Genomic DNA, 11,691 nt, shown 5'->3' with positions numbered 1-11,691 from the left:
GTGCTCCATGGGGCATTGTGACAAGTGCTCTGCAGCGGAAAATGCTATAAATGTCGACTTTTTTCCACCAGCGCACTCCCCTCCGGCTGCCCAGGCCCTGCACTCGGACTGTTTCTAATGCCCTTGAGATGTCCAGCTTCTCGGACAAGCCCTCCTAAGCAAAGACTCCCACCAACCTGGGTCTGGAGGCTACTATGCTTGGGGCGAGCCCAGAGGTTGTGGGAGGGGTACTGGAGCTGGCACCCTTGGGCTGCTTTGTGACAACCAGGGTACCAACTGCATGATGACCTTGCTGTTGGCAGCTCTGCAGCATCAGGGGAGGAGGGCAGCACAGCAGCACCTCCTCAGGGACCACATGCCCCATGCCTGGCCTCCTCCGGCTGGTGAGAATGCCTGCTTCTGCCAGCTGGTCTGTGCCTTGTTTGAACCATGGGGAGCATTTGCCCAAAGTTGCAGCCTGGTCCGAGTTGCAAGGTGGGAAGGTAGGAAGTACTCCAGGCCAGCCATAGTGATTTCTGGGCCTAATTTCACAAGGAATGTGATTATTTTCTTTACGCTTTTCTTGTTTAACACTTCTGCAGGAATTATGTACTTTTGAAAGTGTGAAAGTGTTAGTCGGTCAGTGGTGTCTGACTCATTGCCATCCCATGGTCTGTAGCCCGCCAGGCTCCTCTGTCCATGGAATTCTCCAGGCAAGAATATTGGAGTGGGTTGCCATTTCCTACTCCAGGGGATCTTCCCTACCCAGGGATTGAATCCAGGTTTTCTGCATTGCAGGCAGATTCTTTACCATCTGAGCCACAGCAATTACTCTCCACCATGCTACTTTTAATCTAAATTAAATATATAGTATTTTAATATGCTGCTGCTGCTGCTAAGTCACTTCAGTCATGTCTGACTCTGTGTGACCCCATAGACAGCAGCCCACCAGGCCTCCCCGTCCCTGGGATTCTCAAGGCAAGAACACTGGAGTGGGTTGCCATTTCCTTCTCCAATGCATGAAAGTGAAAAGTGAAAGTGAAGTCGCTCAGTTGTGTCCGACTCTTTGCAACCCCATGGACTGCAGCCTACCAGGCTCCTCTGCCCATGGGATTTTCCAGGCAAGAGTACTGGAGTGGGGTGCCATTGCCTTCTCCTTTAATATGCTAATAAAGTCAATTCTTATATTACTTTGATATTTTAATGTAACCAAGCAAAATGGCATGATTATTTTTAACTCTGGCTATTCTTTGCAACCAAATCCTGCCTCTTACAATGCAGCCTTCCTGGATTACCCAAACTGATCCTCAAAAGACTTGACCACACCTAGTGACTCAAGACTCTACTCCAGTGATATCAGGGGTTGAGTATACGTAGTGGTTTGGGTGGGGGGTGGGGGGAAGATGGTCATGGCCAGTGTCCCCTGATTCTAATCCAGTCCCATAGTTTTACAGGGAAAGGGTAAACAGTGGCTCTAGGATTTGACCCTGGGCTTGTGGAATCCGGAGTTGCAAAACGCACCTCGGAGGATACTCAGGACAGTGGAGTACAGTTTATTACGCCAGCAGGTCCAAGGGGAATCAGTTCCCAACAAAGACCCTAGTGTTTCTGAGAGGCCCAGTTTTATATCCCCCCTCCCCCACTACATGACTGGTTACATGTTAGCAACCTCTGTGTTGTATATGATTGAGGTTTACAAGTAGGTGCTAGAACAAACGATTAAGGTTAAAGGCGGAGAACAATGATTATACATCAAGGCGGGGGTGGGGGGTGGGGCATGGTTAATCTAACAGGGGCAGCCTGATCTCAACTATCTCCGTTTGCCGTCTGTAGGGAGGGAAGTCTCCAGGAGACCTGGTTTTTATTAGCATCGGTTTCCTCACTATTGGGCAGGGTTCAGGCCCAGTTCACATCCTGTCTTTAAGAGGGATGACAGACAAGATGGAGTCTCTCCTGCTTTCCTCACATTGGCCCCAACAGGCTGAGTTCCAAGCCAGTGCCACTTTGGCAGGCCCCAGCCTCTCACAGGTCCTAGCAGAAACAGGTTGAGAAAGGAACGACATCAGAGATGGGGAGGGTCACAAAATCCCCCTATGCTTGTGTCCTGCTGCCTGACAACCCTAAACCATTGGTGTGGAATAACTGTTTTCTGACGCTGTCTCTGTCCCACCATGTCTGGGGCCTCTGCTGGATTCCTTCAGAGAGTCTTTGTTTCCGTTCATTTCCAAGTCTGGCCCCTGGGCCAGGAGGACTCCAGGGCTGGGCCCTGCAGGGATGCAGTGGGCTGGAGCCCCTCCACACAGCCTCTGCCCCTGTTCAGGGCTTCCGCACAGGGAGTGGGCAGAGGCTGGAAGCTGCGTAGCCCTTCCTGCTGGTGGTGCGCCTGCCTGACTCTACTGGCCAAAGCAACTGGCCTGGTTTTAAGGGGCCGAGACACTGAGGCTGCCCCACAGTGAGTGGAATGAGAATTGCAGCCATTTTTCAAAACCTCCTTTCAAAACCCCTTCTGCAGCTTGCCAAGGGCAGTGGCCATTCACAGAGCTACCTACCATACTTCCCAGGGTGTCAGGAAGACCCCAGAAGGGACTTCCTCCTCCAGGGAGGAGGCAGGAGCAAGTCCAGGAGGGGCAGGAAGGTGGGGACGGGGTCTGAGAAAGATTCAGAGGCCTGAGTGGCTAGTGGGAAGAAGGGAGAGGATGAGGCAGGAGGCCGCCTCCAGGCCCTGGAGGAGGGTGCCAATCAAGAGATAAAACGGGGCAGGGCAGTAGGTGTGGGAAGAGAAGATAGTGAGCTTAGTAGGGAACACGCTGGACTGAAGATCTGATGGCTACCTCATCCTCCCAGGCTGAGTGCCAGCACCACCTCCCCCAGGAAGCCCTCCCAGCTGCTCCAGGTGGAATTACTGCTCCCTCCCCTGGCCTCCTGAAAGGGCTGTGCTGCCCTCATCCCACGAGGTGGGAGCCCTCAGTCCCAGGCCGGGGCATCTTTGGGGCCCAAGTCACCCAGGACAGGAGAAAGGCACCTCCAAGCTGAGGGGCTTCCGCCGCCCCAGGGGGAGGAGCCGCACCCTCTAATAGCTGCCAGGAGCCGCACAGACGGGACTCCTGCTCCTCTGCCTCCGGCTAATTAAAGGACTTCAGAACTGCTTTGAGCTTCAGTCTCATCCTCTGTAAAGTGGGGGTTTTAATGGTCTTCACTTTTAAAAGTCAGGGTGAGGATCAGAGGTGCCTGGCACACATTCAGAGCCCAGTGAGTCTGGGCTGTGAAACCAGCCCCCCTCCTGAGGCCAGGGAGGGGCAGGCCAGGCATCAACTCAGTGGCTGTCTAGGGTTTTGAGCTGGACACCAGGCCCCTCCCTCGGGGTGCCCAAGGCCACAAGGGAAGGACTGGTGGGAGGTGCTGCCCTAGAACTTATGGGGAGCAAGTTTAGAAAAGGGCGCCCTCCCCCAACCCCCAGGTTATTCAAAATAGGCATTTCAGGGAATGGAACCAGAGGCAGCCTCCAGAGGAGGAAGAAATTGCAGTTTGAAATTCAAGCAGTGATAAGATGTGGAGTGAAAAGTGTCCCCAGCTCTGTTCCTCACCCCCAGAAGCGTGGCCAGTGTGCACCTTCAGGCAGGCAGCCTCTGTTCTCCGCACACGGTCCCTTTGTGACTCAGAGGCCATGGGTGTCCTTCCAGCTCAGCCTGGGGACAGCAGCCATCCTCACCACAGCTGCCAACAGTGTCCACCGGGTGACTCCCCCACAAGGCGCTCGGTGGTCCCTGCTGAAGGCATTTGGGTGCCTCCCAGTCTTCTGCACTGTTTGCCATGTAAACACCATGTCCCACCCACATGACTGTTTCAAGGAAGACAGTCCCAAGGGGGCCAGAAAAAGGAACATGCTCCTCCATGTAGCCAGATCTGACCACATCACCCTCCACACCTCGGGGCCAGCAAAGGCTGTGAGTCAGCCACGTCCACTGGAGGCTCTGCTGAATGGGGTGGGGGGGTGGTGGTCCTTGGGTGGGAAGGGAGCAGGGAAGCAGCCCCGCACAGATAAGGGTGCAAAGACAGGGATGTCACAATGAGCTTGAAGGCAGAAGGGAAGTGGGGGAGTCATGGGCGAAGTAGGGGTGCCATAGCCGACTTCCAGTGGGTATCATCAGTGAGGTGCATGCCACCCCCATGGAGGGGACAGAGGCCACAGGTTCAGCCTGGCCCAGCAGGCAAGCACTCAGGTTATAGGGACACTGATTTCTTCAGTGAGTAACCTGGGCTCCCTCAGCCTCAGTTTCCTCATCTGTAAAATGGGACCATAACAGCTACTCCCTGGAGGGAGATCATCCATGCAGAGCCCTGTGCTCAGGAGCCTCTGTCTGCCTCCACTCGTCCTCAGCCTGAGGGGCATCTGCTGAGTGCCAGTGCTGCAGACCACCCAGTCGGGCACTAGAGCCAGGGTCTTCTGGGTGGTGGGTGGTGGGCTCTGGGTGGCCACACCACCGCCTCTAGCCTCAGCTGTCTGGCAGACAGGGCTTGGATTCTGGGTGCCACCATGAAGCACGAACGAGGGGACATGTCTGTGCAGGCCCACCTGGCACTAGGAGCATGGACTGGGGGTGGCAGGGACGTGGCTGTGTCCTGTGGGCAAAGCAGGAGGGCGAGGCCACCTCTGGGGCCTCCTCTGGGCCCAGCCGGGCAGCCAGGGCCAGCTGGGTGGTTTTGATAAGTGAACATGTAAACAACAAACAACCCAGATGTCCTGGGCTCCAGCAGAGGCTGCCCCCACCCAGGGGAGTTCCAGCAATGGGGACCTGGGGGTAGGTGTGGGCAGCCTCCGTGCAGGTGCCATGGGGAGCTCCGGGTGCAGACACGTGAGGTCTTGTTCTGTTGAGGGACAAAACAGGATGATACGCAGCAGTAGTAAAAAGACTCATAATGGTAAGACTACCCACTGACTTGGGCTTCCCAGGTAGCTCCGTGATAACGAATCTCCCTGCCCGGAAGGAGATGCGGGTTGATCCTGGGTCAGGAAGATCCCTTGGAGGAGGAAATGGCAACCCACTCCAGTATTCTTTCCTAGGAAATCCCACTGACAGAGAAGTCTGGTGGGCTACAATGGAGTTGCCAAAGAGTGGGATGCAACCCAGAAGCTAAACAACAACCCACTGACTTAATGTTTATGATGTCATTTAATCCTCAAAACAGCCCTGGGAGAAAATATTTTCAAAACACATCTCTGATACAGGGCTTGTACCCAGAATATACAAAGAATTCTTACGACTCAATCATAAGAAAACAAACAACCCAATAAAAAGTGTGCAAAAGACCTGAGCAGACACCTCACGAGGAAGCTATCCAGATGGCAAACAAGCCCATGGAGCGACGCTCTCATCACCAGTCACCAGGGCTTGCAAGCTGAGACCATGCAGAGTGTCCACTGTGCACCTGTTAGGATGGCTAAGGGTTTTCTTATACACAGATTTTTAAGAATTGAAGTGCAGTTGATTTACAATGTTGTGTTAATTACTGCTGTACAGCAAAGTGATTCAGTTGTACATGTATATGTATTATTTTTCTCATATTCTTCTCATATTGTGCATACATGCTCTGTTGTATCCAATTCTGTGAGACCCCATGGACTATGGTATAGCACCGATTTTTAAAATAATTTTTTTTAATATTTATTTATTTGTTTACTTGGCTACCTTGAGTCTTAGTTGCAGCTAAGATCTTCCTTTGCGTGAGATCTTTCTTTACGGCACATGGATTTTCTAGTCGCCGCTCACGGGCTTAGTTGCTCTGTGGCATGTGGGATCTTAGTTCTCTGACCAGGGATCAAACCCAAGTCCCCTGCATAGCAAGGCAAATTCTTAACCAATGGACCCTCAGAGCAGTCCCATATCATAGAATATTGAATATAGTTCCCTGTGCTCTACAGTAGAGCCTAGTTGCTTACCCATCCTGTATATAAAAGCTTACATCTGCTACAAACAGGTTGGCAGTCTCCTATAAAATCAAACCTATACCTGCCTACGACCCAGCCGTTCTACTCGCAAGACATGTGAAAACCTACATTGACACACGTGAGAAACCTGTGTGCAAGTACTAAGAGCAGCTTTATTTAACTAAATCCTGGAAAGGCCCCAAGTGCCCGTGGACTTGCAAATGGACAGACAAAGGCGGTCGATCTGTCAATGGGAGGCTGCTCAGAGACCAAGGAGCAGGAACAAGACAATGCACCCCAAGGCGGTTGAGTCCAAGGCGCCAGACCTAAAAGGTGACTCCGTAGGATCCCACTGTTTCCTGAGGGTCACTGGCATAACCTTCTTCTCCTACCCGTCAGCATGTGTCCCCAGAGAACAGAAACCTTCTCTTCGCAGGCACAAGACGATTATCCCATCTGGGACAAAAGCCATCATTCCACAGGCAGCTGACACTCAGGCCAAATTCAAATACCCCATTAGCCCCATGTGCCTTTTACAGCTGATTTTTTTCAAACCAGGATCTGACCAATATTCCCAAATTCTATTTGATTTTATCTCTTCTGCCCCACGTTTTTTTTTTTTTTTTTTTTTTGCATTTTTTTTGCCACACAGCATGTGGGGTCTGCGCCCCCTGATGAAGGTCAAATCCACACCCCTGCCTCAGAAGCACACAGTCTTAACCGCTGGACCACCAGGGAAGTTCCCCCGCAATTTTTTATTTTTGAAAAATTTATATCTCCAGAAAAATGTCTAGAATCCTGCAATGAACATGCTGATGGACTTTATCTGCCAGATCCTCTGTCTCTCTCCCCAGTAAGAGTAGCAACAGCTACGTGTAACTGTGTATTTAATCACTTGCCATCATTTAAGCCACAGGAGACCTCACTTTATTTTTGTTTCCAGCTCCTACTGGAAAATCAGATCTGGGACGGGTTTCCTACATGACCCGTCAGATGGAGGGGGCAGGACAGGACACCCCACTCCGCCTCAGTCCACACTGCCCCCTCCTACCTGGCACCTGGCCCAGCTCCCTGTGCCCACTGCACTCTCCACCCCCATCTTCCCCAGAGGATCTCAGGGCCTTGAGTGGTCTCGGTTCTTCCTTCACCTGCAAGTTCAGCTTTGGTCTCAGCCTCACCCTGTTTGAGTCCTGGCTCTGCCACCTCCCGCCCAGGAGAAGCTCAGGCAGCCTAGTGCCCTCCCCCGAGGGACCCCGGCTCATCAGGCAGGAGGGAGAGGAACTGAGACCCTGCCCAGGGGCACTCAGTGCAGTGAGAGCCTTGGCACCCACTGCGATGGCCCAGCGTGGGGCGTCAGAGGGTCATTGTCTCCTTAAGGAAGTCTCAGCGGCGACAGAGGCTGTATTTAGAAATGACTCAGGAGCCCGGGGTTGTGGGGGTGGGGAGGGTGGGGGCATTGCCAGGGCCTCGTCATCTGCTAATGTCGTCATGGTGTCCACCTACCGTGCACCGGGCACTGACTGTCACTGGGTCCCCGTGGCTCAGTGACAGGCTTCACTTTGGGGTTAAATGGCAAGGAGAAGAAGGAATATACATTTGCATTTAGTGGGTTTATGTATGGGAAACCAGGAAAATCCACAAAGTGAGGATGTTTTCCTCTGGGAGATGGGAAAGGACCGGGAAAGTGGGAGGAGGAGGTGGAGTGGGCCCTGGGGCTTATTTTACTTTTGGAAACATCAAATATTACATAATCCAAACTTAACCATAGGAATATCCTTAAAGAATGATTCTGTGGGACTTCCCTGGTGGTCCAGTGGTTGGGAATCCACAATGCAGGGAACACGTGTCTGATCCCGTCTGAGAAGATCCCGCATGTCTCTGTGCAACTAAGCACGGGCGCCACAACTGTGAAGTCTGCTCTGGAGACCGGGAGCTGAAGGCCCCCCGCTGCAGAGCCCGCCGTGCTCCACAAGAGAAGGCACTGCAATGAGAAGCCCGCGCCCAGTAGCTAGAGAGTAGCCCCCTCGAAGCAACGAAGACCCTGCGCAGCCAAAATAAATAAATAAAAAAAATTAAAGACGGGAAAAGAAAAACTCAAAGCATAAAAAAAGAATGATTCTGTGGTTTCCTAAGGAACTTGCTCATAGTATTTTATTAAATTGGTAGAACGAGTACAAAACGGTGAACATGAGCCCATCTGTGTTGAAAGAGAACACTCTTCCTGTGTGTAAAGAGCTCATGCCAACAGCTTCAGTGCCTTGTTGGCCAAGTTCTGGGTGTAGAATCAGGGTCACCCGGCAGGACCCGGTGGGTTGCGAGGGGCTCGGTCTCCTGGGTGTTTCCCTGCTTATTCTGAAGACTGTAAATCAGCCCCCTCGTGCGTCCACTCAGGCAGGAAGAATGGGAGAGGAGCCATCCCCGGGTGGTGGTGCCGGGCCAGACAAGCACGGTGGGACTCCCTGGGGAGGATGTGGGCCTGAGGGTCAGCACGGGCATCCAACTTCACCACCCGCACCTTCCACACAGGCCTGGGGCTGCCAGAGGGTGGGGGTGGAGGGCCCCTGAGGTTCACAGCAGAGCTGCCACAGGACATCAGACACTTGATGACATTATTCTGACCCCTTAAGAGCGAGGCTCTGGATCCACCAGTGCAAATTCTAAATGTGTGTCTTCTCCGACTTGCCATGCAGCCTCAGTCCCCTCTTGTCACTGGAGCCCAGGATGCAGGGTGGTGTGGGCGCTGAACCCTCCCGCCACCTGCACTGCATGCAGTGGGGCCCCCAGGCACCTGAAGCTGCTGGGGCTGGCCTCTAGGATTCTGAGGTCAAGCTTGGCTGCCTCCCTGGTGCTGGTGGCCCCTGGCCCTAGTGGGGTCAGAGCACCTTCCAGTGTCCACAGAGCCCACTGGGGGCCCATGGAGAGCCACTCACATTTGGGATGGAGCAGAGAATAGTTGGGTTTGAAATGGACTCTGCCACGAACCAATGGTGGGACCCACGGCCAGCTGCTACAACTCATCTGTGCAACTGTTCTTGTTGGGTTTCTATGAGAACTGGCAGCTCAGGCTGGTCCTCAGCCTCCTGCTTCCCTTGCACAGTCCACACCCACGTGGTGGGCAGGAGCCTCGAAACAGTGGAACAGACCTCCTGCAGCCCCCTTTGGAAGGATCACCATGCAGTTCTATCTGGGGATAGAAAACAGGTCGAGTTGGGGAGAGTTGGAAGGGGAGGGCTGGGGGCTTGAGGGGGTCATAAAACTGCTTTATAAATGGGTTGTGATGGCAGCTGCAGGGAGTACGCTTTTGTCAAAACCATACGCTAATACCTTGGAGCAACTAAGCCCATGTGCCACAACTACTGCCCACTCTAGGGCACTCAAGCCACAACTACGGAGCCCACGTGCGGCAACTGCTGCTGCTGCTGCTGCTAAGTCGCTTCAGTCGTGTCCGACTCTGTGCGACCCCATAGGCGGCAGCCCACCAGGCTCCGCCGTCCTTGGGATTCTCCAGGCAAGAACACTGGAATGGGTTTGTGCTACAACTTCTGTAGCCCAAGTGCCTGCAGCCTGGGCTCAGCAACAAGGGAAATCACTGCATTGAGAAGCCTGCGTACCTCAGTGAAGAGTAGCCCCTGCTCGCTGCAACTTGAGAAAGCCCGCGCAAAGCAATGAAAACCAAGTGCAGCCAAAAATAAATAAATGATTAAAACAAAAAACACTACATGCTGAAAGGGATCATTTTTACTGTATGTAAACACTACCTTGGGCTTTCCCTGGTGGCTCAGTGGTAAAGAATCCACCTGCCAATGCAGGAAACAAGGGAAGATCTCCTGGAGAAGGGAATGGCAACCCACTTCAGTATTCTTGCCTGGGAATACTGGCAAGAGGAGTACATGGAAGAGGAGCCTGGAGGGCTATAGTCCATGGGGGTCGCAAAGAGTTAGACACAGCTTGACTAAACAACAACCACCACCACAAAACACTACGTTAAATTTTTTTTTAATAAAAGAAAAAACACAGAAACAAAAACTTCAGCCATGGTGGGTGTGCTGGGCTTCATTTTATAATTCTATTTACACACAGGTTTGAAATTTTCAAATATTAGGAAACAAACAAACAAAAACCTAAGATCCTTGATCTGCTTAAAATCCTCCAGTAGCCCCTTCTGACTCAGAATGAAAGCTGAAGACCCCATGTGGCCTCAGGGGTTTAAACCCATCACAGGGTCTTTGCACTGGCTGTTCTCTCTGCCTGGACTGGGCTCCCTCACCTCCTTCAAGTCTTTCACTGAATGAGCCACAATTGCTTGAGGTCCTCAATTCCGTCTGAAGCTTCCCAAGGTACCTACTCACCCCTCCCCACACTGAGGCTCCAAACTCTTAGTCTCTGTTTCCTTCTTGGCTTGGTGTCTCCCTCCCCTAGAATGTCCCTCCTGAAGAGCAAGGAGTTCGGTCTGTTTGTTCACTGGGTACCCCTAGGACAGTGACCCACACACAGTGGCTGCTCACATACTTGGAACCCAGTCTCAGCGTGGCCCTGCTCAGCCTTGGTCGTTAGGGCTTTCCGGACCCAGAGCCCATCCACCCAAGATTTCTGGGACCCAATTCTGCTTTCTAACTTTGGGGTGGGGGTCACAGGTTCATTCAGTAGCCCGTCCCAGATGCTCCTCCACGACCAGTGTGCTTTGGGGTCGAAAGATAGACAAGCCTTTTCAACTCTGTAAACATCAATTTCTTGCCTCATTCTTTCATTGATCCACTGCCTTGTTCCACAAAGGATTTCTGCAATGAGAAGGCCATGGCACCCCACTCCAGTACTCTTGCCTGGAAACTCCCATGGATGGAGGAGCCTGGTGGGCTGCAGTCCATGGGGTCGTTAAGACTCGGACATGACTGAGTGACTTCACTTTCACTTTTCACTTTCATGCATTGGAGAAGGAAATGGCAAGCCACTCCAGTGTTCTTGCCTGGAGAATCCCAGGGACAGGGGAGCCTGGTGGGCTGCCGTCTATGGGGTCCCACAGAGTTGGACGTGACTGAAGTGACTTAGCATAGCATAAAGACTCCAACAAGATAACAGACATTTAAAATCACAGAAGAAAGAAAGGAATCAAAAACAGGGAGGATCTTGGGCTCTCACGGTGGACCTGGTGTGCACTTGGCCCTGCCTGGAATCTCCCCTGGCCCCGGGCTGGCAGGGGAGCTTCGCCGAGGACTTTCCGAGGGAAGTGCACATGCAAAGGCCCAGAATGGAAAATGGCACAGCCGGGTGATGGGATTTCCAGAAGCCTGTATGGCTTCCACACACCACTCAAGTTCTTTGGAGACAAAGAAGTCTCCTGAGATATACACAAGGTTACATCTCCTTCAGGATTGCAGTCAGCCCTGATTCAGCTCAAGTCAAAGCCCTCTCTGATCTCAGGATCCTTTTCTATTTCCTTGTAAATGATGACTCATTCTTCAACCCTGTTTTGTTTCCAAACTCTGTGATATAATACACATGTTTTTCTTTAAAACAAAAAAATGTCTGCTAGGATAGGATATTCTCAATAAATATATCTGACAAAAGACTCATAACTAGACAAAAAGAACTCCAATTTAAAAAAAAAATACCCACAGAAATAGATACCGAAAAGGGCCAAGAAGTAGATGAAGAAGGTTCAGCATCACGGGTCATCAGGGAAAGGTATACTGATGCCTGTGAGCCACCACATCATGTGCACCAGAACGGCTAGAACTAGAGACTGGTGACACCAAAGGAACACTCAGAATTGTTGGCAGGAGTGTAAA

Source organism: Bos mutus, chromosome 19 (assembly GCF_027580195.1).
Source record: "Bos mutus isolate GX-2022 chromosome 19, NWIPB_WYAK_1.1, whole genome shotgun sequence".
In the NCBI taxonomy this organism is placed as follows: Eukaryota; Metazoa; Chordata; class Mammalia; order Artiodactyla; family Bovidae; genus Bos; species Bos mutus.
Note: the sequence above shows the minus strand (reverse complement) of the source record.